This window comes from Petromyzon marinus, chromosome 19 (genome assembly GCF_048934315.1).
Source record: "Petromyzon marinus isolate PM22_M1 ecotype Great Lakes invasive population chromosome 19, UKy_Petmar_22M1.pri1.0, whole genome shotgun sequence".
In the NCBI taxonomy this organism is placed as follows: domain Eukaryota; kingdom Metazoa; phylum Chordata; class Hyperoartia; order Petromyzontiformes; family Petromyzontidae; genus Petromyzon; species Petromyzon marinus.
Genome location: NC_133685.1, coordinates 15,372,309 through 15,400,301, shown reverse-complemented (window position 1 = coordinate 15,400,301; position 27,993 = coordinate 15,372,309). Strand labels below are relative to the sequence as shown.

Here is a 27,993-nt window from a genome sequence, read left to right as displayed (position 1 = left end):
TGGGTGAGTGGGGTGGGTGAGTGGGGTGGGTGGGTGAGTGGGGTGGGTGAGTGGGGTGGGTGGGTGAGTGGGGTGGGTGAGTGGGGTGGGTGAGTGGGGTGGGTGGGTGAGTGGGGTGGGTGAGTGGGGTGGGTGGGTGAGTGGGGTGGGTGAGTGGGGTGGGTGGGTGGGTGAGTGGGGTGGGTGGGTGGGTGAGTGGGGTGGGTGAGTGGGGTGAGTGGGTGGGTGAGTGGGGTGGGTGGGTGAGTGGGTTGGGTGAGTGGGGTGGGTGGGTGAGTGGGGTGGGTGAGTGGGGTGGGTGGGTGAGTGGGGTGGGTGAGTGGGGTGGGTGGGTGAGTGGGGTGGGTGAGTGGGGTGGGTGGGTGAGTGGGGTGGGTGAGTGGGGTGGGTGGGTGAGTGGGGTGGGTGAGTGGGGTGGGTGGGTGAGTGGGGTGGGTGAGTGGGGTGGGTGGGTGAGTGGGGTGGGTGAGTGGGGTGGGTGGGTGAGTGGGGTGGGTGAGTGGGGTGGGTGGGTGAGTGGGGTGGGTGGGTGAGTGGGGTGGGTGAGTGGGTGGGTGGGTGAGTGGGGTGGGTGGGTGAGTGGGGTGGGTGAGTGGGGTGGGGTGAGTGGGGTGGGTGGGGTGAGTGGGGTGGGTGAGTGGGGTGGGTGGGTGAGTGGGGTGGGTGAGTGGGGTGGGTGGGTGAGTGGGGTGGGTGAGTGGGTGGGTGGGTGAGTGGGGTGGGTGAGTGGGGTGGGTGGGTGAGTGGGGTGGGTGAGTGGGGTGGGTGGGTGAGTGGGGTGGGTGAGTGGGGTGGGTGGGTGAGTGGGTGGGTGAGTGGGGTGGGTGGGTGAGTGGGGTGGGTGAGTGGGGTGGGTGGGTGAGTGGGGTGGGTGAGTGGGGTGGGTGGGTGAGTGGGGTGGGGAGTGGGTGGGTGGGTGAGTGGGTGGGTGAGTGGGGTGGGTGGGTGAGTGGGGTGGGTGAGTGGGGTGGGTGGGTGAGTGGGGTGGGTGAGTGGGGTGGGTGGGTGAGTGGGGTGGGTGAGTGGGGTGGGTGAGTGGGGTGGGTGGGTGGGGTGGGGTGGGTGAGTGGGGTGGGTGAGTGGGGTGGTGGGTGAGTGGGTGGGGTGGGTGGGGGTGGGTGAGTGGGGTGGGTGAGTGGGGTGGGTGGGTGGGGGTGGGGTGGGTGAGTGGGGTGAGTGGGGTGGGTGAGTGGGGGTGGGTGGGTGAGTGGGGTGGGTGGGTGAGTGGGGTGGGTGAGTGGGGTGGGTGAGTGGGGTGGGTGAGTGGGGTGGGTGGGTGAGTGGGGTGGGTGAGTGGGGTGGGTGGGTGAGTGGGGTGGGTTGAGTGGGGTGGGTGGGTGAGTGGGGTGGGTGAGTGAGGTGGGTGGGTGAGTGGGGTGGGTGAGTGGGGTGGGTGGGTGAGTGGGGTGGGTGAGTGGGGTGGGTGGGTGAGTGGGGTGGGTGAGTGGGGTGGGTGGGTGAGTGGGGTGGGTGAGTGGGGTGAGTGGGTGGGTGGGTGAGTGGGGTGGGTGAGTGGGGTGGGTGGGTGAGTGGGGTGGGTGAGTGGGGTGGGTGGGTGAGTGGGGTGGGTGAGTGGGGTGGGTGGGTGAGTGGGGTGGGTGAGTGGGGTGGGTGGGTGAGTGGGGTGGGTGAGTGGGGTGGGTGAGTGGGGTGGGTGAGTGGGGTGGGTGGGTGGGTGAGTGGGGTGGGTGAGTGGGGTGGGTGGGTGGGTGAGTGGGGTGGGTGAGTGGGGTGAGTGGGGTGGGTGAGTGGGGTGGGTGGGTGGGTGAGTGGGGTGGGTGGGTGGGTGAGTGGGGTGGGTGAGTGGGGTGGGTGGGTGGGTGAGTGGGGTGGGTGAGTGGGGTGAGTGGGGTGGGTGAGTGGGGTGGGTGAGTGGGGTGGGTGAGTGGGGTGGGTGAGTGGGGTGGGTGGGTGAGTGGGGTGGGTGAGTGGGGTGGGTGGGTGAGTGGGGTGGGTGAGTGGGGTGGGTGGGTGAGTGGGTGGGTGAGTGGGGTGGGTGGGTGAGTGGGGTGGGTGAGTGGGGTGGGTGAGTGGGGTGGGTGGGTGAGTGGGGTGGGTGGGTGAGTGGGGTGGGTGAGTGGGGTGGGTGGGTGAGTGGGGTGGGTGAGTGGGGTGGGTGGGTGAGTGGGGTGGGTGAGTGGGGTGGGTGAGTGAGTGGGGTGGGTGAGTGGGGTGGGTGAGTGGGGTGGGTGGGTGAGTGGGGTGGGTGAGTGGGGTGGGTGGGTGAGTGGGGTGGGTGAGTGGGGTGGGTGGGTGAGTGGGGTGGGTGGGTGAGTGGGGTGGGTGAGTGGGGTGGGTGGGTGAGTGGGGTGGGTGAGTGGGGTGGGTGGGTGAGTGGGGTGGGTGAGTGGGGTGGGTGGGTGAGTGGGGTGGGTGAGTGGGGTGGGTGGGTGAGTGGGGTGGGTGAGTGGGGTGGGTGGGTGAGTGGGGTGGGTGAGTGGGGTGGGTGAGTGGGGTGGGTGGGTGAGTGGGGTGGGTGAGTGGGGTGGGTGAGTGGGGTGGGTGAGTGGGGTGGGTGGGTGAGTGGGGTGGGTGGGTGAGTGGGGTGGGTGAGTGGGGTGGGTGGGGTGGGTGGGTGAGTGGGTGAGTGGGGTGGGTGAGTGGGGTGGGTGATGGGGTGGGTGAGTGGGCGATGGGGTGGGTGAGTGGGCGATGGGGTGGGTGAGTGGGCGATGGGGTGGGTGAGTGGATCAGAGCCTCGTTGAGTCAGTGGATGATGAGGGCTGGGTGAGTGAGAGGGTAGGTGAGTGTGTGAGTGAGAGGCTCGGCGAGTGAGAGGCTCGGTGAGAGGGTAGGTGAGTGTGTGAGTGAGAGGCTCAGTGAGTAGATGAGAGGCTCGGCGAGTGGGTGAGCAGTCGCGACTCACGGCGGTCGCGGCAAGGCCCGGGACTCGGGAAGCAGCAGCGGCGGCGGCGGCAGCGGCACCACCGTGAGATCGGTGGTCTCCGAGAGTGAGGAGGAGGCGGACGTGAGCGGGCTGTGTGTGATGAGGCTGAGTGGGAGGGCTGTGTGTGATGGTGAGGCTGAGTGTGACGAGGAAGCTGTGTGTTGAGGTATGAGTGAGAGGGCTGTGCGATCGCGCGGTCTCTCTCCGTGTGTGCGAGGCTGCGAGCTCGGCGTCCACAGGCCGGTGTCGCGACCCCGTGACGCGCTCACGGCACGCGACGTCACCGTATTTATGTTTACGGCGCAACTACTGCAGAGTCGTAATAATCCTTCAAACTGGAGTGCAAGCACAACATTTGGCACATAGTGCCCCCTAACGTCGCACAATAGAAAATTAAAAACCGCGAGCCACCAAAATACAAAAGATGGCCGCCCAATTCAAAGATGGTCGCTACTGCACAAGAGCTTTATAGCTCATCGGATTTCTCCCTCAGTTGCCAATAAATATTGATTCTGAAAAACGGTGACAATGTTGGAAACAAGACAGTAACCTTGAATATTTGGTGGCTGACGTTTGTTTCTAAAATATAGATACCGTTGCGTTTATCATTCGCAAGTGTCATGCTTGTGTATCACAAAATGTATTTCCGTGAAAGAAAAAATTGCGCTCGACCGCTCCACGACTGTGTCCGCGGTCTGCTACACCGGAACGTTCTCGTCGTTGGGTTGTGGCGGCAGCAGCGTTCTTGTTTCGTCAATATAGATGACGAGATGTTAACTATCTCGATTGGTATACATGAGGTCGTGGGTTCAATCCTGACACCTGTATATTTGGTGTTTGCATGTTCTCCCCGTGGTCGTGTGGATTTGTTTCCAGGTCCTCCGGTTTTTCCCTCCACATTTATAAACGTATGTTTAGAGTATTTGGCTGCTATACACTTCCACATAATAAGCCACTTCGTTGAGCTATCATTTGTGGCCAGGTGGCTTCTGAAAAAGAAACCCATAGCTCAGTAGGGCCTTACCTGTTAAAATAAAAGTTTAGTTTTATTTGTATGTGTTTAGTGATTTGCTTACCTTTTATATACCTTCTGACTCCGTGCCCCTACTGCATAGTGTGCAAAATAGCTTTATGGCTCATCTGATTAGGCCTCGGCAAGGTAAGGTAAAAGGTAAAAACGAGCCTACCTTTACCCTACCTTTTACCCTTACCCCATACAAATGACCCGATTACAGGGTAATTACTGGGGTACTACACATGAAAAAGGTTTTTAACAGGTAAATGCTAGGTAGAGCATATTCATGTAGAATACTCTCGATGATTCCAATTTTACACGCTTTCTTTTAACTCATTCTGTTGTCGTATCCTCAAATCTTGTAACTCAATTTTAACCCACTTCCCAATGTGGTATCGACTGAAACTTGGTATGCTTATGTCATACTGATGACAATACTATATTCTATTATAAAAAATATATATTTTTAAACATTTTTATATGTTATGTTTCGGCTTGGGTCTAATTGTCCACTGTCAACTGACGTTGGCTGTAATTGGCCACGGTCCCTTACGTTATGGCAAGCTTCGGGGCCACTTCCTAGAGTCGTGGAGTTCTGCCATTACTCGTACATTTGATAAAAGCGTGTGTTTTTTTAAGTTTGTTTTAAAATTACTTATTAAATGAAGGCCACGGACTGCGCCACGGAGCTGTTAGCGGTAAACAAGGTACCATATTTCCCAGATAATAATTCGCGCTACCTTTACCCTACCGGGTAATTCTTCTGAGCTACCTTTACCCTACTCATTACCTTACCCCTTGGTATGTCGACACCTTTGCTACCTTTTTACCTGGTAAAAAGGGTAAATTACCTTACCTTGCCGAGGCCTACATCGGATTCCTCCTGCAGTATAAATAACTATCTCTGCCGTTTGTAGTTGATAGAGTTTTATTCGTGACTGGGAGTGAGATTTTGACATCAACCGTCAGACCAGGGCAGTGAGGGCTGCGTGGAGTTTTTTTTTAATTGAATTCGTTCTCACGATTAAACTGCTTCTTGTTGGTGTGTTTAGTTTGTTTGTCCTTCCCCCTGCACCTCCAATGAGCATGGTTAGCTACGTACGGTGGTGTGAAAGAAGAACATACAAACCTGCAAACGTCCCTCGACGTGGAACACGATGAAGCGATTGGGTGACGAGGTGCATACAATTACATCTGTACAGGTTATCCAGTGAATAAGCTCGTTCCCCGCCAAAGTAACGTGGAATTTCCACCGCTGTATCAGCAGGTGTGGAGTAATGCAACTCCGATTGACGGGTGGCACCAAAGCCAACTCAATCCACTTGCCTTTGTGGCTATGATTTCGTCCTGTATGAGAGAATCCAGAGAAACTGAAGATAAAAACCAGGAGGTTTGGAGTTCAACCCAAGACGCTAAAGATAAAAAAGACATGTAGAGAGAATCCCAAGGAACTAAAGAAAACTCAAGAATTTGGCACAGTTTCGATTTAAAGCTTTCGTGACTGCAATGATTCATCTTCTTTGGTTCTTTCGGTAAAGTCACGTAGAATGAGAATAAAATAATTAATTGATAAAATAAAATAACACAATAATATTCTCACGACGTTTCGGCCACAACACAAGCGGCCTTCATCAGGTGAAGGGACGAGACTGTCTGGTAGGACAGCGCTGGAGTGAAAGAGCCACGTTCAGATCACGGCCTTTAAGCTGTGTGAGAGGAACAAAGCGCCTTAGAGTCGCGGCATCTCTTCAGAAAGGTGAGAGACTCGATTAGTTGAGTCTTCTTATCCCAAAGTCTGTTGAATGATCTTAAGGATGTGTGGAATCCCTCCCCGTAGAAGCGGTTAAATTTCGATTTAAAGCTTTCGTGACTGCAATGATTCATCTTCTTTGGTTCTTTCGGTAAAGTCACGTAGAATGAGAATAAAATAATAAATTGATAAAATAAAATAACGCAATAATATTCTCACGACGTTTCGGCCACAACACAAGCGGCCTTCATCAGGTGAAGGGACGAGACTGTCTGGAAGGACAGCGCTGGAGTGAAAGAGCCACGTTCAGATCACGGCCTTTAAGCTGTGTGAGAGGAACAAAGCGCCTTAGAGTCGCGGCATCTCTTCAGAAAGGTGAGAGACTCGATTAGTTGAGCCTTCTTATCCCGGAGTCTGTTGAATGATCTTAAGGATGTGTGGAATCCCTCCCCGTAGAGGCGGTTAAATTTCGATTTAAAGCTTTCGTGACTGCAATGATTCATCTTCTTTGGTTCTTTCGGTAAAGTCACGTAGAATGAGAATAAAATAATAAATTGATAAAATAAAAAAACACAATAATATTCTCACGACGTTTCGGCCACAACACAAGCGGCCTTCATCAGGTGAAGGGACGAGACTGTCTGGTAGGACAGCGCTGGAGTGAAAGAGCCACGTTCAGATCACGGCCTTTAAGCTGTGTGAGAGGAACAAAGCGCCTTAGAGTCGCGGCATCTCTTCAGAAAGGTGAGAGACTCGATTAGTTGAGCCTTCTTATCCCGAAGTCTGTTGAATGATCTTAAGGATGTGTGGAATCCCTCCCCGTAGAGGCGGTTAAATTTCGATTTAAAGCTTTCGTGACTGCAATGATTCATCTTCTTTGGTTCTTTCGGTAAAGTCACGTAGAATGAGATGAAGGCCGCTTGTGTTGTGACCGAAACGTCGTGAGAATATTATTGTGTTATTTTATTTTATCAATTTATTATTTTATTCTCATTCTACGTGACTTTACCGAAAGAACCAAAGAAAATGAATCATTGCAGTCACGAAAGCTTTAAATCGAAATTTAACCGCCTCTACGGGGAGGGATTCCACACATCCTTAAGATCATTCAACAGACTTCGGGATAAGAAGGCTCAACTAATCGAGTCTCTCACCTTTCTGAAGAGATGCCGCGACTCTAAGGCGCTTTGTTCCTCTCACACAGCTTAAAGGCCGTGATCTGAACGTGGCTCTTTCACTCCAGCGCTGTCCTACCAGACAGTCTCGTCCCTTCACCTGATGAAGGCCGCTTGTGTTGTGGCCGAAACGTCGTGAGAATATTGTGTTATTTTATTTTATCAATTTATTATTTTATTCTCATTCTACGTGACTTTACCGAAAGAACCAAAGAAGATGAATCATTGCAGTCACGAAAGCTTTAAATCGAAATTTAACCGCCTCTACGGGGAGGGATTCCACACATCCTTAAGATCATTCAACAGACTTCGGGATAAGAAGGCTCAACTAATCGAGTCTCTCACCTTTCTGAAGAGATGCTGCGACTCTAAGGCGCTTTGTTCCTCTCACACAGCTTAAAGGCCATGATCTGAACGTGGCTCTTTCACTCCAGCGCTGTCCTACCAGACAGTCTCGTCCCTTCACCTGATGAAGGCCGCTTGTGTTGTGGCCGAAACGTCGTGAGAATATTATTGTGTTATTTTATCAATTTATTATTTTATTCTCATTCTACGTGACTTTACCAAAAGAACCAAAGAAGAATTTGGCACAGTGTGAAGTGGTTCATAAGAGAATTGGTGCCAGAAATTGATGCCATAAGAGAATGGTGCCACAAAGATGTGGCACTACTTGAGCACATTGCCACTGCAAGACAGAGGAAAGTGGAAACAAAATTACGAAATGTACAGTGGACATTTACTACGGGTCGTGATGACGACCACGACGATGGTGAGGCCCATGAAGCGGCGCTGTCGCCCAAAGCAAACAACCAGCGATAACAACGGCTCATGCAGTCTCTACACCATCAGTGGGTATCAACCGGGGTGGGGGGGGGGGGTGGTACACGGACCCCTGGGGGTACGTAATGTTATTTATACATGTGTAGTGACATCGCGGATGTCACTGTGTGGTGCTGGCTCTAGCGAAGCACGACGTGCGATGCATTGTCATCGCGGACACCCCGTAGGTGGGTGTAGTACCAACCCTAGAGGGGGCTCGGTGAGCACTGGGAGAGCGCAGTGGCACCACACGTGGCGTGTAGTGCTGACTCCTACAGGAGGGAGTGTGAGAGTTTCAGCCATGGGATCAGGTTACCCTGGGCCATGGCACTCTGGTTAACCCTGGAAGGCACATGACCAGTAAGATCTACACAAGGGCCCCAGGTGGGGGCTTGGGGGTGGTCACGTGTCAGGTAAGATCCTATGGGAAGGGTCGAGAATCGACAAGAGGTTTCTCGAAGGTGCTCGCGGCCAAGGGCAGGGCCAGCCATGACCCAGCAGCATATAAACCGGGTCCGCACAGGGACCGGGATTCCAGCACTGCTGTCGTCATCTGAAGATCTACGTTCAAGAAGAAGTCACCAACATGTGGACGAGGACCCCAGCTAGGTTCCTGTCCATTGTAGCTACTCCAAGTAACTAGCGTAGTTAGCCAGGTGGTCCACCACTATAGGTTATCTGGTAAAGGGGCAGTAACCCCTTTGTAATATGTGTTGCCTCTAAGAAGTACGTCTGCGACTCAGATGAATCCACTACACGTGTCGTGACGTGTAATGAGTCACTGGAGCGCGTGCCGCTGGAGAACAATAGAATTAGGGGTAACAGCCTGTTCTACCAGTTGCATCTGTGGGCAAGGCACGGAGCAATCTGGGGGATCCAGAGGGGTGCGGGGCCGAGGGCAGAGCCTGGCCACGCTGTTCAGGATATAAGGTGAGCTCCGACTCACAGTCGGGGCAGGAGGGTTCTCGGGCAGCCCCAGCAGTCGAGGCCCCGGAGTGGTGGTCCCGGCGGGACAGTAGGTGAAGGACAATGATCCTGCGTCGCAGCCAGCTGGAGAAGGGCTGCGGCCACTCAGCACGTGCATCGTGGAGTTGCTCTCCGCAGTGACGGCGCTGGTGGGGCAGCTGGGCAAAGGGGCAGCAAACGGGCGTCTCCGCTGCGTTAAGCGTACAGCCAGTTGGCGGCAATTTTTGACCCGCCATCCAACGCGCGGCGGAAATTCGTGATGCGGAGTCGGGGGGAGACCGAGACGCCCCTCGCCTTCTGCAGCACACTACTGTCACTGGCCCAGGATGTGTACCCAAGGATTGAGCGGGCAAGGCTGGATTCTCTGGTGCTAGAGAAACTGTTGACGCTGGCTCAGGAAATGAACTTTTTTTGCCGGCCACAGAGGAGTATGACCTGTCCACGATTCAGGTAGCTCGATGCATCCAGGCCCACTGTAACCTGCGACGACGTTCTGGGGTGGCAGCCGGGGCTGGATTTCTGGGAGAAGAGGGTAACCAGGAGCACCAAGAGTCTCCCTGGGTCTGCGCGTCAGGTGGTTGGAGCCTGCGGGGGAGAGTTGGAGCGGGACGACGACGGGACCAGCGGGGGGGGGACCTTGCCTCCGCCATGGCGGGGCCCTGTTACCTGCTTCAGGTGTGTCCTGCCGGGCTACATCTCCAAGGGCTGCCGTGCTGATTTGGGGCAGTTTTTCCCGGCTTCGCCATCCTCCGCCCTACCAGCCTCCGTTCCTCTGAGTCCAAAGACAGGTCGCGATGCGTCACACACCCGGCCGACACAGCCACCTCATGCATCCCCATTGCAGTCAGTGTTGGGTGCACATGCCATCACCCCTCATCGGGATACGGGGTACGAAGATGGTGCTTCGGTGCGTGATGGTTGGCCGCGGGGGTCTGGGCAATGGACCGCACTGGCACACCGTGTCATGGCAGTGGGAGCGGGATCACCCACGGTAAGGGGATTTGTGCAGGGTGTTGAGGTGCAGATGCTCATAGATTCGGGGGCATCTGCTACCATGGTTTCCGAGTTTATTTTTAGGACTCTGCCATCGACGGTGGGTTGACTTAGTCCGGTGAATAATCTGTATGTTTGCCGCTAATGGCGGGAGTTTAGGCATTGTGGGCCAAATTAAGGCATTGTTATGGATTGTTGATATTGAAAGGACGGGCCCAGTGTTGGTCTCACGTTCATTGGTGTTTACTTATTTATTGGGGACGGATTTTTTAAAGAGGATGCCCCTCCAGATTTTAGTTGACCAGGGTTGTGTGGAATGCCATCGGGGTATTGCTGAAGGTTTTTGGAGTCCCCTACTGGGTCGTGTATGGCTAATGCTGTGGTTCGGGCCCTGGTGCGTGAAACTGAGTTCCCCCAGGGGCACAGATGCTCGTACCCTTGAGACTGTGGAAGCGGCTCGACCAGAAAATCACTGGGGGTGGGGTTCTTTTAACCCCTTCGAATAGAGCAGTTCGTGGACCCACTTTGCTAGGGGCTCAGATGATTGTGAGGGGGGATCAGGAGCCCTTCCTGCAAGGATTAAATGCTGGGCTGGATACCGCGGTCATACAGGCTGGTATGGTGTTGGCCCACTCGACGGCTGTGTGTTGTGAGGATACGGATGATGTGACCACTCGGGTTGTGGCCGCAGTTGAATGAGAAGCGGTGTTGGATGACTCGTGGATGGATCCGTTGTGCATGGGTGATCCGGATTTGTCGTGGGAGCAGAAGGGCAAATTGCTTCGGGAATTCTCCAATGTATTTAGTAAGGGTAAATTCGATGTGGGCCGCATGTCCCTGATGCGTCACCATATTGTTATGGGTGGCGCCGTTCCCATTTGTCAGAACTCATTTCGGTTTAATCTGAAGGAAAAGGACTACGTTCGTCAGGCGGTCGACGAGATGTTGGCCGCCAGTCTGTGGGGTGCTCCCATTGTCCTGGTTAAAAAGAAGGATGGGAGTTTGCGGTTCTGTGTGGACTTTCAGAAATTGAATAAGGTCTCCGTGGTGGACGCGTATTCGCTCCTACGGATGGACGATTCGTTGGATGCCCTGTCGAGGGTGCGGTTTTTCTCCACCCTGGATCTATTGTCAGGGTTTTGGCAGTTGCCCCTGGATGAAAGTCCAAAACCCAAAATTACGTTCCGGACACCACAAGGGCTGTTTCAATTTAACGTGCTTCCGATGGGGCTTCACTCGGCTCCGGTCATATTCCAGCGACTTATGGAGTTGGTACGGTCGGGGCTACAATGGGAGTCATGTCTGATCTATTTGTATGACGTAATTGTCTTTGACCGCACGTTCCAGGAACATCTGCAGCGGTTGCGTGAGGTATTTGTTAAAATGCGGGTGGCTAGTTTGAAATTCAAGCCACAGAAATGTTGCTTCTTGCAAAAATCGGTTCGATACCTGGGGCACAATGTAAAGGAGAGCTGACACAAGGTTGCAGGGGGATCGTCCTTTATTGCTTCCCCCAGTTCACACTCGTCCCCAGCCTTCTCTGTCCGTTTCCCGCCAGTTTTCCCCTCTTTCTCCCAAGTTCTCTCTCTTATGTCTCCTTGCCTGCTCCTCCCCCTTCCACTGTTCCCACTCCATGGCAGGAATCCTTCCCCTGACATCCCTTAAATATGAATCTGCCAATATAAAATAACTACGATAAAATGTAATCCATATGGTAACCTGGAACGATATAAAATACCTTTCTAAACTCATTCATCATAAACATTGCGGGTTTTCAAGAATAACCACCGAGCACGAACAAATCACGCCATGCATGCGGAGCATCCATTGATTTTGTTTGTATTCGCTTGCAGTTACCTGCTAGTCAGGATACCTCACAAAATGGACAATTGGTTACAATATCGATGTTCATTACTCATACATTTATTTATCAGAAAACCATGTTGGGTCAGGCTATGGGGGTAATCGTTTGAAACAAAATTCAACAAGGGGGTAGGGTACAGTAGCCAACAAAAGGTTGAGAAGCCGCTGCGGTCTACACAGCGGGAGGCCACAAACGGGCGCGCTCCACAAGGTTGGCGGGCGAGGCACCGCGTTCGCTTCCCCCAATGTGACCGCTCATGCGACACCCACTGAGCCCTAGGACTGAGGGGGCTACCGTCCCCGCCATCACCGAATTGTCGGGGCCGTTGGCTCCCGACTCCCCCACTACATTTGTACCACTACCCCCGGCTGCTCTGTCGGGCCCGGGCTACCGGCCCCCACTTTCTTGCCCCCCTGTGCCCTTGACTGTGTTGCTGATTTCGTAGGCATGGCTCAATTAGCGGGGCGGTACGCTTTATGTTTGCGGCGCGCTACGCTGTTCAGTGGCGGCGTGCCGCGGTGAGCGCGCTCGCAAGTAAAAACCCCGTCCCGCACGTAAACAAACAAGTGCGGCGCGCCGACGAGCGTTTCCCTCACACCCACGCTCTACGCGCTCTGGCAATAACCAACACGCCGCCACCTCCTGCCCAGCCCCGTACACCAATCGCACGCGAGGGGGTTGGGGTCGAGGGGTGGGAGGGCAGGGCGTTTGCTATGCATGCGCTGCGGATTGGGGGGAGTCGCTCCGATTTAAAGGGCCGTTTAAATAGCCGAGCGAATACGCGCACGTCAGGCGCTTAGCTCGCTACCTCGCTATAGGCAATCGCGCAGACACGCGACCGCAACACAGTCGCACAGGCACGCGAGCGCTAAGCGCTAGACTCCCTTATTCGCCGCGAACAGCCACACGGGTGCGCGAGCGCTAAACACCACCGTAAACAGCCGCGTAGGCACGCGCACGCTAAGCACTGCCGTAAACGGTCGTACGGGTACGCGAGCGCTAAACACCCCCGTAAACAGCCGCGTATGCGCGCGAACACAAAACACTCTCCACCCTCCTCTTCACCCTCCAAAAGACCACACGACCCAGTTTGTCCCCCTACCAGTTATTTTATTTACCGCGAGTAACCCGTTAACTAACTACGCGTGATTGTGCGATTCAGCAGGCCCCCCTAGCCTATCCTTCGGGAATCCTAGGCTCAATTCACCCTGCCTACTGCTCCGCTCCCCACTCTCGATTAAATCTCTCAAACTCACTTCTCTCTCACTTGTGCTTACTTCCACTCTGCTGCGCTGAACGCTGTAGAAGGATGAGGCTGTGAGTCGTCTCCGTAGAGGGTTGAGCCTGGCTGCGCTGGAGCTCGTCACATGGACATCTTGAACGGCTGACTCTGCTGCTCCGTGGACCGTGATGATTTTCAGAAGAAGTCTCTCTTGCTGCGCTAAGCCTCCGTATTTTATCCACCCAAAAGGCATTCAGATGCTTCTGGACCCACGCCTGCCCTGTCCATTCAGAGGCTGAGTTATTCTCATCTCTTTCACATTCGGATCCGTGACCTTATCTAAAACAAAAGGCATTCAGATGCTTCCTCACCCGCGCCTGCCCTGTCCATTCAGAAGCAGAGTTATTCTCGTCTCTTTCACCTTCGGATCCATGACCTTACCTAAAACAAAAGGCATTCGGATGCTTCTGCACCCCGTGCTGCCTTGTCCATTCAGATTTCGGAATGCTCCTGTCTCACTGTTATTGGAGTCCCTAATTCCACCTATGACAAGGCGTACCGCCGTTCCCACACCCCGTGCCGTGTGTGCGTGATTTCATCCGCGGTGGCTTTGCGGCCTCCGCCGTGACCACGTAATTTTAATATCAGGTCACGGCGCTGCGGTGCGCGTCAGCTACGGGGGGAGGTCGCCCAATTTCCCGGCCGCAGGAAACCATGAAGCTTGATCCCATTAGGGACTTCTGGATAAAAACCTGTCGGCCAGGTGACCTCCCTTTCCGGCTCTACGTGGGGTGTGTGCGTTCGTGCGGGGGGGGGGGGGGGCGAGGCGTGCCCCATCAGTGTTGTCACCCCCCGGTGGTGGTGTCATGGCGGTGGGTACGGTCCCCAACGGAGCTGCTCTGCCGCGGTGGCACCACACAGCCCTCCGAGGTGCCAGTCCCCGTCCCGGGTTGACTGGAGCACCTCGTCTGGGTTGTCCCTACGAGGTAGCGCTGCGGGGTCCGCGGGACTCGTCCGGCTCTCGTGGCTGGCCTCGGCGGTGGTGGCTCCGTCTCTCGGGGTTTCAGTGGCGGTTTCTTCCTCCACTCCAGTGGTTCTCTCTAGTCCTGGGTCCCTGCGGGCTGGGAGACAAACTCGGGGGCGGTAGGGTTCAGGGGCCGTCGTCCCCATCTCTCCTGGCTCAGGTCGGGACCCCCTGGGGCCCGGGGCTCCGTGGGGCCCATATACTGTGCAAGGCCCCCGAGTATGGGGGGTGTGGGGACCCTGGGGTTTCGGGGCTCTCGAACGGCAGGGTCCTCCCTCGCTGGGGCCGCCCTCCATGGTTTTAGTCGCCGGACATTGACTACCATCTCCCGGCCCCTCTCCCCCCCTTGAATCAGTACCGTCCAGGGGGAGATCTGTGGCCCCACGGTCCAGGGTCCCCGCCAGTAGGTGGTTAGCTTCCCTACCTGTCCGGCCCCAACGAGAGGGGTGTGCAGCCACATCTTAGAGCCCGCCGAGAAAAAGGGGGGCTCCAAGCAGGGTCAGGCGCCCTGCTCCTCCCGCTTTGGGCGGCCTCGCCTTGCAGGTAGGCCCGGACCCTAGCTCCTCGTAGGGTCTCCATCAGGTGCTCCATGGGGCGGCTCCCTTCCTCCCGTTGCGGCGGAGGGACACCGAACAGCAGATCTGTGGGCAGGCGAGACTCGCAACCAAACATCATCAGGAACGGGGTCTGTCCCGTAGATGTGTGTACCGTGGTGGCGTAGACGAACAGAGCATAGGGGAGGTCTTCATTCCAGTCCCGTTGATTTGCGGCCGTCATGCGCTTAAGCCTCCCGGCTAGAGTCTGGTTCATCCTCTCTACCATCCCATTTGCTTGGGGGTGATACGCCGTAGTTTGGTCTTTCTGGATCCCGAACTCCCAGCACAGCGCCTGGAATAGCTCTGCCTCGAACTCACTACCCTGGTCAGTAATGACTCGTTCGGGGATCCCGTGCTTAAGTACATAGTGCTCCATGAATGCTCGGGCCACCACGATGGCTGTCTTATCGGGGATGGCCACCGCTACGGGATAGCGTGTGAAGTATTCTACCGCTACGAGAATATATCGGTTGCCCCGGTGGGATCGCGGGAATGACCCTTGCAGGTCGATCCCAACCAGCTGATTTGTTCGACTGACGCGGAACGGTCTCAGGGGTACCTGGTATTGCGCTGGTTTCGGCCCGCATTGCTGACACGCGCGGCAGCCCTGTACCCAGGCGGCCACGTCTTGTGCTAACTTGGGCCAGAGATACTGGTGACGCAGGGTCTCCCGAGTGCGCCGTTCCCCGTCATGGCCCCTGAGCGGGTGGTTGTGCACCAGCCTTAGCAGCTGGGGTCACACCTGGGCGGAACACAGATGCACCCAGGCTGGCCGGCTTCGGTGAGCTCCCACACTACCTCATTCTGCACGCACAACCGGGCATACAAACCACTCCAGGGTCCTGGTAGGGTGTCCTTCTCCCGTAGAGCCGCTTCCACCGCCGCCAGATCTGGATCCCGCAGCTGGGTCCGTCTCAGCTGCTCGTCGTCCAGGCTCGGGAAGGCGCAGCCGACGTCCTCCTGGATCCGATCGGGTGGGGTTGAGCGACTCGTCGGGCCCCGGGGTGTGGGCTCCGTGCCCGCCGGGTGGTCCTCCGGGTTCCTGGTTCCTCCTGCCGGGGTCTCTGTGGCACATACTGCACTCTCTCCCGCGAGGGGGGTTTTAGTCTCAGCATGCCCCCGGGGTCCCGCTGCTTGCCGGCAGCGTCCCCCCGTGAAGCACGGGCAGGCCTCCTCCCTCCTTGTCTCAGCGTACACCGCGGGCCGCCTTGACAAGGCGTCCGCATTTGCGTGCGTACGCCCAGCTCGGTACTCGATTTGCAAGTTATACTCCTGCAACTGCGCCAACCATCGGGCCATCTGCCCCCGTGGTTCCTTGAACATAAGGAGGAACTGCAGGGCATAATGGTCGGTGCGCAACCGACATTTCCAGCCGTACAAATACGGTCGAAACTGTTTACACGCGAAGATCACGGCATACAGTTCTTGACGGGTAACGCAATAATTCAGCTCGGCCCCACTCAGGGTCCGACTGGCGTATGCGATGACCCGTTCTGTCCCACCCTGCACCTGTGACAGCACCGCACCCAGCCCACTGCTGCAGGCCTCGGTGTCTAAAATAAAATCGGTGGTGAAATCGGGGAAAGCCAGGGTGGGGGTGTGGGTGAGGTGGTCTTTGAAGGTGGTGAAGGCCTTCTGGCAGGCCTCCGTCCACTGATAGGAGTTCTTAGGGGAGGTGAGTTGGGTGAGGGGGCGTACAATCTCGCTGAATCCCTTTACAAATCGACGATAATAGGTGGCGAGCCCCAAGAATGATCTGATCTCCGTCAGGTTCCTTGGCCGTGGCCATTCCACTACGGCGCGTACCTTTTCCGGATCGGTGCACACCCCTGCCGCGCTTACTCGGTGTCCGAGGTACCCCACCTCACGCTGCGCAAGGTAACACCTAAGCGGCTTGAGTTTGAGATGGGCTGCTCGCAGTCGTTGGAACACCTCTCGCAGCATGGACCAGTGTTCAGACAGAGACCTACTGAACACTATCACGTCGTCCAGGTAAATCAGGAATTGTTCCCACTGCAAGCCCCACATCACCAACTCCATCAACCGCTGGAACGTCCCGGGCGCGTTAGTGAGCCCGAACGGAAGCACTCGAAACTCGAACAGTCCCATCGGGGTGGTAAATGCGGTTTTTGGCCGATCCTCCTCCGCCATCTCCACCTGCCAGTACCCGGATGCCAGATCAAGGGTGGAAAAATACCGCGCTCCTGTGAGGCTGTCAAAGGTGTCATCGATGCGGGGTATGGGGAAGGCGTCGCCGAGGGTAACCGCGTTTAACTTTCGATAATCGACGCAAAACCGGGTCGATCCATCCTTTTTCATCATTAGTACGACTGGGGCAGACCAGGGGCTTGCTGAGGGCTGGATTATGTTATCACGGAGCATATCCGTGACTGCTTCTTTGATCTAGGCCCGTTCAGGCGCGCCTACTCGGTATGCGGAGAGTTTGATGGGTCAGGCTGCACCGGTGTCAATTTGGTGCTTAACAAGGTCTGTCCGACCCACGTCCGAGTCGTGTGCACTGAACACGTCGGCGTACTCCCGCAGTAACCCGCGCAGCTGATCGGCCTCTCGCTTAGGTAAATCTGCCCAGGGTACGTGTAACGCATCAAGCAGTGGGACGGCCTCGGCTCGGGGAGTTGGGCCGACTCCCCAGGCCAGGTCCTGGTTGTCCTCGGGGTTGCTGGGGTCTTCGGCCCAGAGTGCAAATACCGAGTCGTTAGAATGGCGCGCGTGCAGGGGGTGTATGGTGGCTACCGGGGTGCGCCGTTGTAGCATTGCTGGGGTACTGTGTGGGTTAAACACTCGCATAAACAGTCGGCCCCCGTCTGCGTTGACTAGCGTGGCTGATCCCACAACCCCATACCGCGCCGCCAACTCCGGGTGAGGGGTTAGCATTACCTCGCCCGATGGTCGGCGTGTGGGGTCGGTGGAGGGTGTTGCCACGGGCACCAACATCTCGGTGAGCGGGCCGATGGTGACGGCCGACACCAGAGTGGCGGCCACGGGTGTGAAGTGAGGGCGAATCCGCTCCTGCCCCAGGAACGGAATCTGCTCCCTGCTGCCCTCCACCGTGGCGCATCGCTGGTGGGGCTCCACGTTGAGCCCCAGTTTCTCCAGGAGGTCCGTACCTGCAATACACTCATGGCACAACACACTCGAGACGTATAATTCATGTGTGCACACCTGGTGTCCGATACGAACCTCGAGGGAGATCCTTCCCAGCAACCCCATCCCGGCTCCACTTGCCGTGTGCAGCGCGCGATCCGGGGCCTGCAGGCGGCTCATTTCGACCCCGAGCAGGCTGCAGTGTGTGGCGCTCACGAGTGAGGCCACTGCCCCCGTATCCAGTAGGATCCGGGTGCGCTGCCCGTTCACCTGTCCTACCAGCGACGTGGCCCCCATGATTCCCGCCACCAGCTCGCGCAGCTAGTCGCCCGTACTCACAGCGTCCTTGGGTGTTGTGGTCAGAATCTGTGTGGGGGTCACTCGCTCACCATTATTACTATCGTCGTTTTGTTTCGGGACCTCGTTGACTGCACCCCTAGATGGTCCACCCTCTAGGGGGCGTTGGTGTTTAACCTTGGCACGTTTCTAGCGTGGGCGATCTGAGGACAGTCTCTAACTAGATGTCCTCGGCGGTTGCACAGGTAGCATGCCTGGGGGACGGTTCTGTGGGAGGTCCCCTGTCCACCCCTTCTCTCCCTTCCCGTACGCAGCTGCCCAAGGTCGGCCTCTAACTGGGTCACCTGTCCGGCCAACCCCCCTACTGTGGAGCATAGCTCACCCATTTCGGATTGAATGGTCTTTACATTTTTGTTTGCTTCGTCCCGTATATCTTTAATACCCGTCTGTATCCCCACTACCCAGCTCGAGGTTGTCTCGCGGGGTCCCGGAGACTCTCTTGCTCGGCCCCTTACCGTGCGGGCGAGTCCCCCCTCCTCCTCCTCTTTCTCCTCCTCTGGGCCCAGGCTCGGAATGGCGCGCTCTCGTCCTAGCCCTCGAAGCTGCGTGCGCTCACTGGCCAGCTCCTCGCACTCGAGTGCGCGCTCGACGAGGGTATTAAAGGGGAGGCTCGTACCACCTACTTTAGGCTGCCACCACGCGGTGCGAGCTAAATATCAAAGGATTTTGTCGGCGGCCAGCTCGTCAATCACCTCCGTTGTGAACTCTGGGCGGGCGATCCGTGTTAGCGATCACATGTCTTCAGCGTAATCGCGAAAAGCCTCGCCGGGTTGGTGGCGGCGCACCTCTAAGGCCGTCTTGGCCTGTCTCACGTTACGCATGCCAAAACGCAGGTCGAGTTGGTGCATCAATTCTTCCAACTGGGTTTGGGCGCTTGAGGGTAGTGCCTCTACAAAATCAGCTGCCCGCCCGTCTAAATTAATAGTGAGTTATAGATTTGAAGCTTTTGTGACTTTAAGGACCTATACTCTTTGGTTCTATTCGGTAAAGTCACGTAGGTAAAAAATAAAACAAAAATCACGACGTTTCGGCCACAACACAAGCGGACTTAGTCCGCCAATCAAATGCTAATTTTTGTATGCTAATTCCTTTGACGAGGCACCTTAATCCCTCTCACACAGCTTAAAGGTCGCAGTCTGAGCTTGGCTCTGTTTCACTCCAGCGCAGTCTTCGAGACAGGCTGGTTCCTTCACCTGATGAAGGCCGCTCGTGTTGTGGCCGAAACGTCGTGATTTTTGTTTTATTTTTTACCTACGTGACTTTACCGAATAGAACCAAAGAGTAATAGTGATTTTTTCGTAACGCCTGCACGTCCGTCCAACCATTAAGCTCTTTAGCCCCTATGATGTTGCGAGCAAACGCTTTCCACGAAGGGGTCCCTGTGCTTGTAAACACGTCTTATTTTCGTGTGGGGTACTGCGTTTCTCTCCCGTGGGGCCGTGGGGATTTGTACCACGTCTGATATCAAACTGAGGGGGCTACCGTCCCCCACCATCACCGAATTGTCGGGGCCGTTGGCTCCCGACTCCCCCGCTACATTTGTCCCACTACCCCCCGGCTGCTCTGTCGGGTCCGGGCTACCGGCCCCCACTTTCTTGCCCCGCTGTGCCCTTGACTGTGTTGCTGATTTCGTAGGCATTGCTCAATTAGCGGGGCAGTATGCTTTATGCTTGCGGCGCGCTACGCTGTTCAGTGGCGGCGTGCCGCGGGGAGCGCGCTCGCAAGTAAAAACCCCGTCCCGCACGTAAACAAACAGGTGCGGCGCGCCGCCGCGCGTTTCCCTCACACCCACGCTCTACGCGCTCCGGCAATAACCAACACGCCGTCACCTCCTGCCCAGCCCCGTACACCAATCGCACGCGAGGGGGTTGGGGTCGAGGGGTGGGAGGGCAGGGCGTTTGCCGTGCGTGCGCTGCGGATTGGAGGGAGTCGCTCCGCTCCGATTTAAAGGGCCGTTTAAATAGCCGCGCGAATATGCACACATCAGGCGCTTAGCTCGCTACCTTGCTATAGGCAATCGCGCAGACACGCGACCGCAACACAGTCGCATAGGCACGCGAGCGCTAAGCGCTAGACTCCCTTACTCGCCGCAAACAGCCGCACGGGTGCGCGAGCGCTAAACACCACCGTAAACAGCCGCGTAGGCACGCGCACGCTAAGCACTGCCGTAAACGATCGTACGGGTACGTGAGCGCTAAACACCCCCGTAAACATCCGCATATGCGCGCGAATACAAAACACTCTCCACCCTCCTCTTCACCCTCCAAAAGACCACACGACCCAGTTTGTCCCCCTACCAGTTATTTTATTTACCGCAAGTAACCCGTTAACTACGCGTTATTGTGCGAGTCAGCAGGCCCCCCTAGCCTATCCTTCGGGAATCCTAGGCTCAATTCACCCTGCCTACCGCTCCGCTCCCCACTCTCGATTAAATCTCTCAAACTCACTTCTCTCTCACTTGTGCTTACTTCCACTCTGCTGCGCTGAACGCTGTAGAAGGATGAGGCTGTGAGTGATCTCCGTAGAGGGTTGAGCCTGGCTGCGCTGGAGCTCGTCACACGGACGTCTCGAACGGCTGACTCTGCTGCTCCGTGGACCGCGATGATTTTCAGAAGAAGTCTCTCTTGCTACGCTAAGCCTCCGTATTTTATCCACCCAAAAGGCATTCAGATGCTTCCGCACCCGCGCCTGCCCTGTCCATTCAGAGGCCGAGTTATTCTCGTCTCTTTCACATTTGGATCCGTGACCTTATCTAAAACAAAAGGCATTCAGATGCTTCCGCACCCGCGCCTGCCCTGTCCATTCAGAGGCTGAGTTATTCTCGTCTCTTTCATATTCGGATCCGTGACCTTACCTAAAACAAAAGGCATTCGGATGCTTCCGCACCCCGTGCTGCCTTGTCCATTCAGATTTCGGAATGCTCCTGTCTCACTGTTATTGGAGTCCCTAATTCCCCTTATGACAAAGGCGTACTGCCGTTCCCATGCCCCGTGCCGTGTGTGCGTGATTTCATCCGCGGTGGCTCTGCGGCCTCCACCGTGACCACGTAATTTTAATATCAGGTCATGGCGCTGCGGTGCGCGTCAGCTACGGGGGGAGATCGCCCAATTTCCCGGCCGCAGGAAACCATGAAGCTTGATCCCATTAGGGGCTTCTGGATAAAAACCTGTCGGCCAGGTGACCTCCCTTCCCAGCTCTACGTGGGGTGTGTGTGCGTTCGTGCGGGGGGGGGGGGGGGGCGGCGAGGCGTGCCACGTCGGTGTTGTCACCCCCCGGTGGTGGTGTCATGGTGGCACCAGAGGACACCAGGGAGGGATGTTTAATCTGACAAGGTGCCTTGTTCCAACCGCGCCTATGTTCCCCCTAAGCTAGTGGTTCTTAACCTTTACTGCAAACTTGCACCCTTTTGGTTCTCAATATTAAAACAGATGTATAATGTTAATAAATACATAGGTTTGATGAAACAAAGTAGTTGCACTTACATGCCCATGCTTAATTTGTGTTTTCGATGATTTTACCTTCTTTAAAAAAATTAATCATGTTTTGCACCCCTAGGGGTGCGTGCACGCCTGGAGGTTAAAAACCACTGCCGTAAGCTAAACCCACCCTGGGAGATCGCACAACTTGCTAAAGTTTATTGTGATACTGTTTACAACCAGCCTAATTAGGCTTGTTGTAATTACCGTCAAAACGTCGTACTCGAATTGTAAAATATTGTGGGATTACTCTCCAACACACCGATTAGTGCTAGGCTACCAGTTCCTGACACTACCCTTTGCAAATTATTATCCCGGCGCTGTCTCTCCACTGCCATTACACGGCTTCCTGGCCACTTCAGACCAGTTTAACACGTAGGCTTTCGCGACCAATAATATTCATAATAAAGGTTTTTGGGTTAGATCACGTTATTAATAAATGTGTCGTAACCCTCCACCACCCGACACGGCCAAACAGCAAAAAAGTGTCACGTTGACAAAAGACAAATAGTTCACTACTTTAGCCCACCGGTGTGTTGAAGAGTGAATCGACAACATTTACAGTTTGAGTACAAACTGTAAATGTTGTGTACTCAAACTGTAAATGTTGTGGATTCACTCTTCAACACACCGGTGGGCTAAAGTAGTGAACTATTTGTCTTTTGTCAACGTGACACTTTTTTGCTGATTGGCCGTGTCGGGTGGTGGAGGGTTACGACACATTTATAAATAACACTTCAGATCAGACTGCCAATCATCCCCAGCGCTGCGATTCCCCCCTACCCCCCCCTTCCCCCCGAACGCACGCACGCAGCCGCACACACACACATGTAGTGTTCCGGCAGGGGATCGCCTGGCACAACGGGTTTTCATCCAAAGGGCCCTTAGGTGGGAAGTCCCGTGGTTTCCCAGTGCCAGGAGATTGGTCAATCCTCCCAGGACAAATCACATTGCGGTGCCCCTAAATTGGCTTAAAGTTGTGTAGTGACTTGTAGTGTCACTACCGTGTGGACCTACACACACGCGTGACGTCACTACGCGGGGGAGCGTCACTACCATGCAGGTCCACACACACACACATGATGTCATCACGTCTGGATGCGGGAATGACGTCACGGCCGGTTCGGGGGATCTGGAGGCCGTGGGTCAGTACCACAGGGGTTGTGTAAGGCCGTGGCACTCTGGGTGAACCTGGCTGAACACATGACCAGATCAAGGTGGGGGCCGGGGGCACCTTGGGGACCACGTGGACAGGAATAGAGCCTTGAAAGTGGGCGTGGCCAGGGTGTGGCCCGGACATGCCGAGGCGCATATAAGCGGCCTCCGCACCGTGTTCGAGGCTGCTCGTGTCCGGGATGAAGATGCCTCGTTAAGAAGAGTCAAGCCTCAAGTCAGCATGGCCAACCAGTAGCCCTCCTGGCTTGGCCATGCTCGTTATATCAGAGAGTCAGTGTTAGCGAGTGATGGTGTGCGTTAGCGAGGATAGGTCGGTGGTCACCACCCTATGTTAAGAGTTGCCATTGTGTTGAATAAATAGTGTTGCCTCCCAAGTCCAGTGTGCGCCTGAAGTGAAACCATTACAATTGTATGGGGGCACCAAGTTTCACCGGGCCAGCCGCAATGAGTCACGCATGACATCGGGGAAAGTGCTGGGGTGAAATATTAAGCGAGCAGAGCAGACAATGAGGGCGGGGGGGATCCTAGCACCACCGACCAAGTACACAGATCGGATGTGTATTCGCCAGCCAGACGCCCTCCCAGATTAAACCGGCTGAGTCAGGGATTAATGAGTATGGGCGCAGAGACAATGGGCCGAAAAAATTACATAACGTAACGCTCCAATGTAAGGACAGAAAAACGTTTGAAAATCACAGGTAGGTACACGATTGGCTGCGCAGGATGACGTAACCCCTGATGTGTTTTTTTTTTAATCAAGGGGCATAAAAAGGGGAGCAGAAACGGTTCTGGTCAGTTCTCATCTCCGACTGCCTGGCTGCCCAGGCCGACTCCCTGCCTGCCTCCTCGAGCCGCTCGTAGCATCCGTGCGATGCTAGCGAGTGCAGCTATGAGAGAGCAATAGGTAAAGTCCTCTCAATTCCGTCCCTCCGACTCTCACAGCGTCCGTGCGTCACCGTGAGTGCGGCCGTGAGGTACGTAATAGGGTGTGTGAGTATCCGGAGAATTGCGTCGTGGTAGGATAGGCTCTGCTCACAGAGTATTCCCTCCGGGCAGTGCAGAGTTTTGCGCCGCGAATAAAAACGTTAGCACAGAGCATCGGCGTAGTGTTGTGATTCAAGTGTGCATGGAGCGACTGTCCGCCGGCGCGCGCGTGTTCGCGCAGCCATTTTAGAGCGAATCTTAGTGCAGGTGTGGGGTAGTAGATAACCACCCGTCGGCGCACGCATGTTCGCGCAGCCGTTTTAGAACAAGTCTTAGTGCGGGTGCAGGGTAGCGCATAACCACCCGCCTGCACGCGCGTATTCATGCTGCCGCTGTAGTGTTAACTGTGGGGCGTGTGCAGCGCCGCGCATGCTTGCCACTGCGTGAGCATTAAAGGTGGTGTGCGTGGGCGTGTGTGGAATAACCCCATGCGACGGTGAGCCAGCCATTCAGCTATGTCCCTCAGAGGGGGCGTTAACGTGGGGGGGGCGATCACCTGGTCGGCGGGGGCCCGGCGGGGGCTGATCGACGCGATGTAGGAGGGAGTGGAGGAGGAAGTGGAAGGGGCAGACGTCGCGCTCCACCTGCCCGGCTACGGCAGTGGGGTGGACGTCGGCCCCCACAAGTGTAGTGACCTCAGGCCGTAAGAGGTGAGGGGCCACGGTGGTATACAGGAAGTCGTGTGTTCTGCTCCCGACCCTGACGATGCCTGTATATTTAGAGTTGCATGTCTCTGTCCCCGTGGTCACATGGATTTTTTCCGGGTTCTCTGTTTTTTTCCCTCCACTTAGAAACATGCGTTTAGAGTATTTGGCTGCTATAAATTTCCACATGTTAAGGCACTTCGTTCAGCTATCCTTTGTGGCCAGGTTGATTCTGAAAAATAACTATATAGCTCAGTGGGCCTGAACTGGTAACATAGATAAATAGTAACGGTTTACAGTTCACAGGTTGTTGTGCAGTGGTGGCATCACACGTGACTGAATAGTATTTGAGCACTGCCTCAATGCTCAATTGAGTAGAAAGCCATTTTGTTTCGCATGCAAAGACAAAGATCCACCCTATAGCCTTAGCATGCTTTTGGGGCAAGTGCTGTTTGCCGCGGATGTTTAGCCCCCTCTATCCAGCCAAACAAAAGCTGCTTGGGCATACAGCAGCTGGGCATGTGGGTTACATGACCCAGCCAACGCAGCCTTGCTTGCCAGAGGAGTTCACCAATGGGACTGTGTCCAGATCCTTCGAAGATATGTGAGTTCCTCAAACAACCCACCCTGTTTAAACGCAGGATGGATCATAGGCAGACCAACCGCAATATTTGTAACCAGCAAAGATGTTCTATTCGTGGGTTCCACATTTCACAAGCGTAGAGAAGGGAGGGCATGACTGTAACCGAGAAGACCCAAAGCTTTGTGTGGAGTGGCAGACCAGGTGTCTTCCACACTGTGTTACGCAGCCGATGAAAATAATTGTACTCGATTGATTTGGAGTGAGACCTCTGCTGCCATAAGCACACTGTCCAGGTATGGAAACCTCTCCACTCTCTTCTACAACTGCCCCATCACCAATGGGGGGCTGAGGGGTGGTGTGTTTGATGACACAAAATACCCAGGTTGGTGCTTAGTTTTAGTGGAGCTTTTGATAAGGTCCCTCTTCTTAATAGCAAGCTTCAGTGGGTTTACTCTCCAACACACCGGTGTGCTGAACTAGTATCGAATTGGTATGTTTTGTTCACGTGACAAACCTTACTTGTTGGCTGTCAGGTGGTGGCAGGTTTAACGACATGTATATTTGTGCGATCTAACAAAAAAAAACCTCTATTATAGATAAGGTGACATTGATAGTTTCTCAGTCATACACGAATCCCGCTGCTATAACTTGTCACATTACGCATCGTTTCGCATATACAGTATATTGCGGTGCCACAGCAACGGAGCAACTCCGCTGGCGCTGCCATTCCTTTGCAACCCCTCCACATGAATGCACACACCCCCCCACTAAACACACACATGCACCCACGTAGGGTCTCGTGGGGGGGTCACCTGGTACTATGGGTTTTTACCAGAGGGGCCCCTAGTGGGGATGTCCCACAGTTTCCCAGTGCCAGGAGATTGGCCGACCCCCCCCAGGCCAAATTGCATTGCGGCCCCCATGAATTGGCTTAAAATTGTATGGGCACGACGAAGCTCACCGGGCTAACCGCAATAAGACACAGCACGGGGAAGGGGCCAGGGGTGGGGGAAATATTACGCGGGCAGCGCAGACGAGGAAGTGGGAGGGAAATTCCTGGACCGACTGCAGCTGTGTATTCCACGGGACGGCCACCCCGATCAAACCGGTTAAGTCCAGAGTGGGGAGGATGGGGGCGTAGACAATGGATTAAGGCGTAATGGGAAGCAATGCTCCAGGTAGGGGCGGGTCATCGGTTTATAATCTAAAGGTAGGCGCCCAATTGGCCACGCAGGATAACACCATGTAACCCTGCATCTTTGGATTCCGAGGGCATAAAAGGAGGAAGCGGAAAAACGTTGAATAGTTCTCCTCCAGCCGTTAAGCTGCCCGGTCCGACTCCCAGCCACTCGCAGCGTCCGAGCGACGCTGGCGAGTGCTGCTACGACTCGACCCCAGGCAGAGACTTCTCGTACCCTCGTCCCTCCGAATCCCACTGCGTCCGTGCGACACCGTGAGTGCATCTGGGAGGTGAGAAGTAGAGTCAGGGTACACCCAGGGATTGAATAGGGATAGGCTCGGCGCTGCTCGTTGAATATTTACTTTGGGCTGCATAGGGTTGGCTATAGATGCGCCATTAATAAACTTCAGTTCAGAAGATCGGTGTAGTGTGATTTATCTGTGTGTGGAGAGAGTGTTGGCGTGGTGTGCAATTCGAGCGTGTGTGTGTGTGTGTGAGGAGCGCAGGTAGTAATTCATTAACGGCTCCCGCGTCCGTGCAGCGGCGCCGCGCTATTAATAGGGCGAGGGATGGGTGAGTTGAAACCCGTTTGTCGTCATTGTTTACGCGGGCTCGCGCTCGCGTGCGTGTTTGCACAGCGCAATTTACGCCGCAGGTCCCCTCCTTTTCGTTTACATCAGTGGTGGTAGGGTAGGGGTGCATATTCATACAGCCCTGTCCCAGTCGCCCCCTTCCTGCTAGCATTAGCATCTGTTTGCACAGCGGATTAAGGCCGACCCACACGAGGGGGGAGGGGCTCGTGCATATTCACATGGCTATTTTTAGCGTTAGCCGTGGTGGGCGATGTGCGCCTGCACGGGCACGCGCGTGCACGCAGCCACCTCCGCATTTGTGTTGGTGTACGTGGGGAGTGTATGGGATAACTCCGGGCGGTGGTGAGCCAGCCACTTAGCCATGTCCCTCAGAGAGGGCGTTGGTGCGGGGGGGGGGGGCGATCACACGATCAGCGGGGGCCCGGCGAGAAGTGGCCGAGGAGGAGGGGGAGAGGAGGAGGTGGGCGTCAGTCCCCACAATATCACCGATTAATTTTGGAACGTATTTTCTCTTTTTGTAATGTCACGTAAAAAAATGCGGAACTTTAAAACGAGGAACACACAGAGATATGCTAGTAGCGTAGTGTACACACAAAGTGGCGTACCATCGGAGGTTTCTCCACCACATGGACAGCTTTAGCTCGACGTAGAGGAGGTAAGCTGCACTCGACACTGTGGAGTTGCTTGGGTGCCATGGTGAGGACCTGGAAAAATGATGATCTGATACGGCTGGAACAACAATGATCTGAGGAAGGGTCCAATGAAACGATATAACCACCAAGAATATTAACTTGAAAACGATTGTAAGGGGCTTTTATTTATTTGGAAGCAGCGATAGACATCTTTAGATACGATGCCCCAAACAGAACACAGCTCTAGAGGTGTCGATGTTCATTGCATGGCTGCCAAATAAGAGATAGCCGCTTGACTACATCCAAACGTCGATACTCAAATCATGCTTGGACGTGGCATATATTTTATTCAGCGAGGGCTATTTTCCAGACTAGTTAAAAAAGAGTCCATGTAACAATGCTTCTAAAAAATGTTGGCTTGCGCTATAGTGACTCAGCAAACTATTGCCTGATCTCAAACCTGAGTACGATTTCAAACCGTCACAAAGCGCCTGCCTGTATCTGAAGTGTTTACTTCCTCACATCACTGTGACAGACAGATTCAACCCATTGCACTCGGGGTACTGAAAGTTTCACAGCACTGAGACGGTTCTCCTAAAGATCACTGATCACCTCTACAAGATCATGGATGATCGGTGTGCCACAGGGTTCATTGACCTCGAACTACTTTTGATACCATCGACCATGAGATACTCATCGGGCAGCTGAGGTCAAGGTTCGGTATATCGGGCACAGCACTGGGATAGATTGAGTCATATCTACACGGTCGATCACAGTTCATCAATCTGGGTAATGAACAGTCATCGCCTATGCCGTGGCAAGTTGACATGCCACAGGGATCCGTCCCCGGCCCCTTCCTATTTGCAACATACGTCTCTCCGATCTCTGATGTCATTTCATTGCGTAACATCAAGTTCCATCAATATGCTGATACACAATTGTACACTGCAGT

The 27,993-nt window shown here is 55.0% G+C and overlaps 1 protein-coding gene across 1 annotated transcript in view; it reads right to left on the bottom strand.

The window, feature by feature from the left end:
- The window catches only part of LOC116943801 (alsin-like), a 121,149-nt gene extending 117,822 nt beyond the window's left edge, over positions 1 to 3,327 (bottom strand). Inside the window, exon 1 of the mRNA XM_076068190.1 lies at positions 2,867 to 3,327. The gene's annotated coding sequence lies outside the window, so the exon portion shown is untranslated. The remainder of the gene's footprint in view (positions 1 to 2,866) is intronic.
- Between the last annotated feature and the right edge of the window lie 24,666 nt (positions 3,328 to 27,993).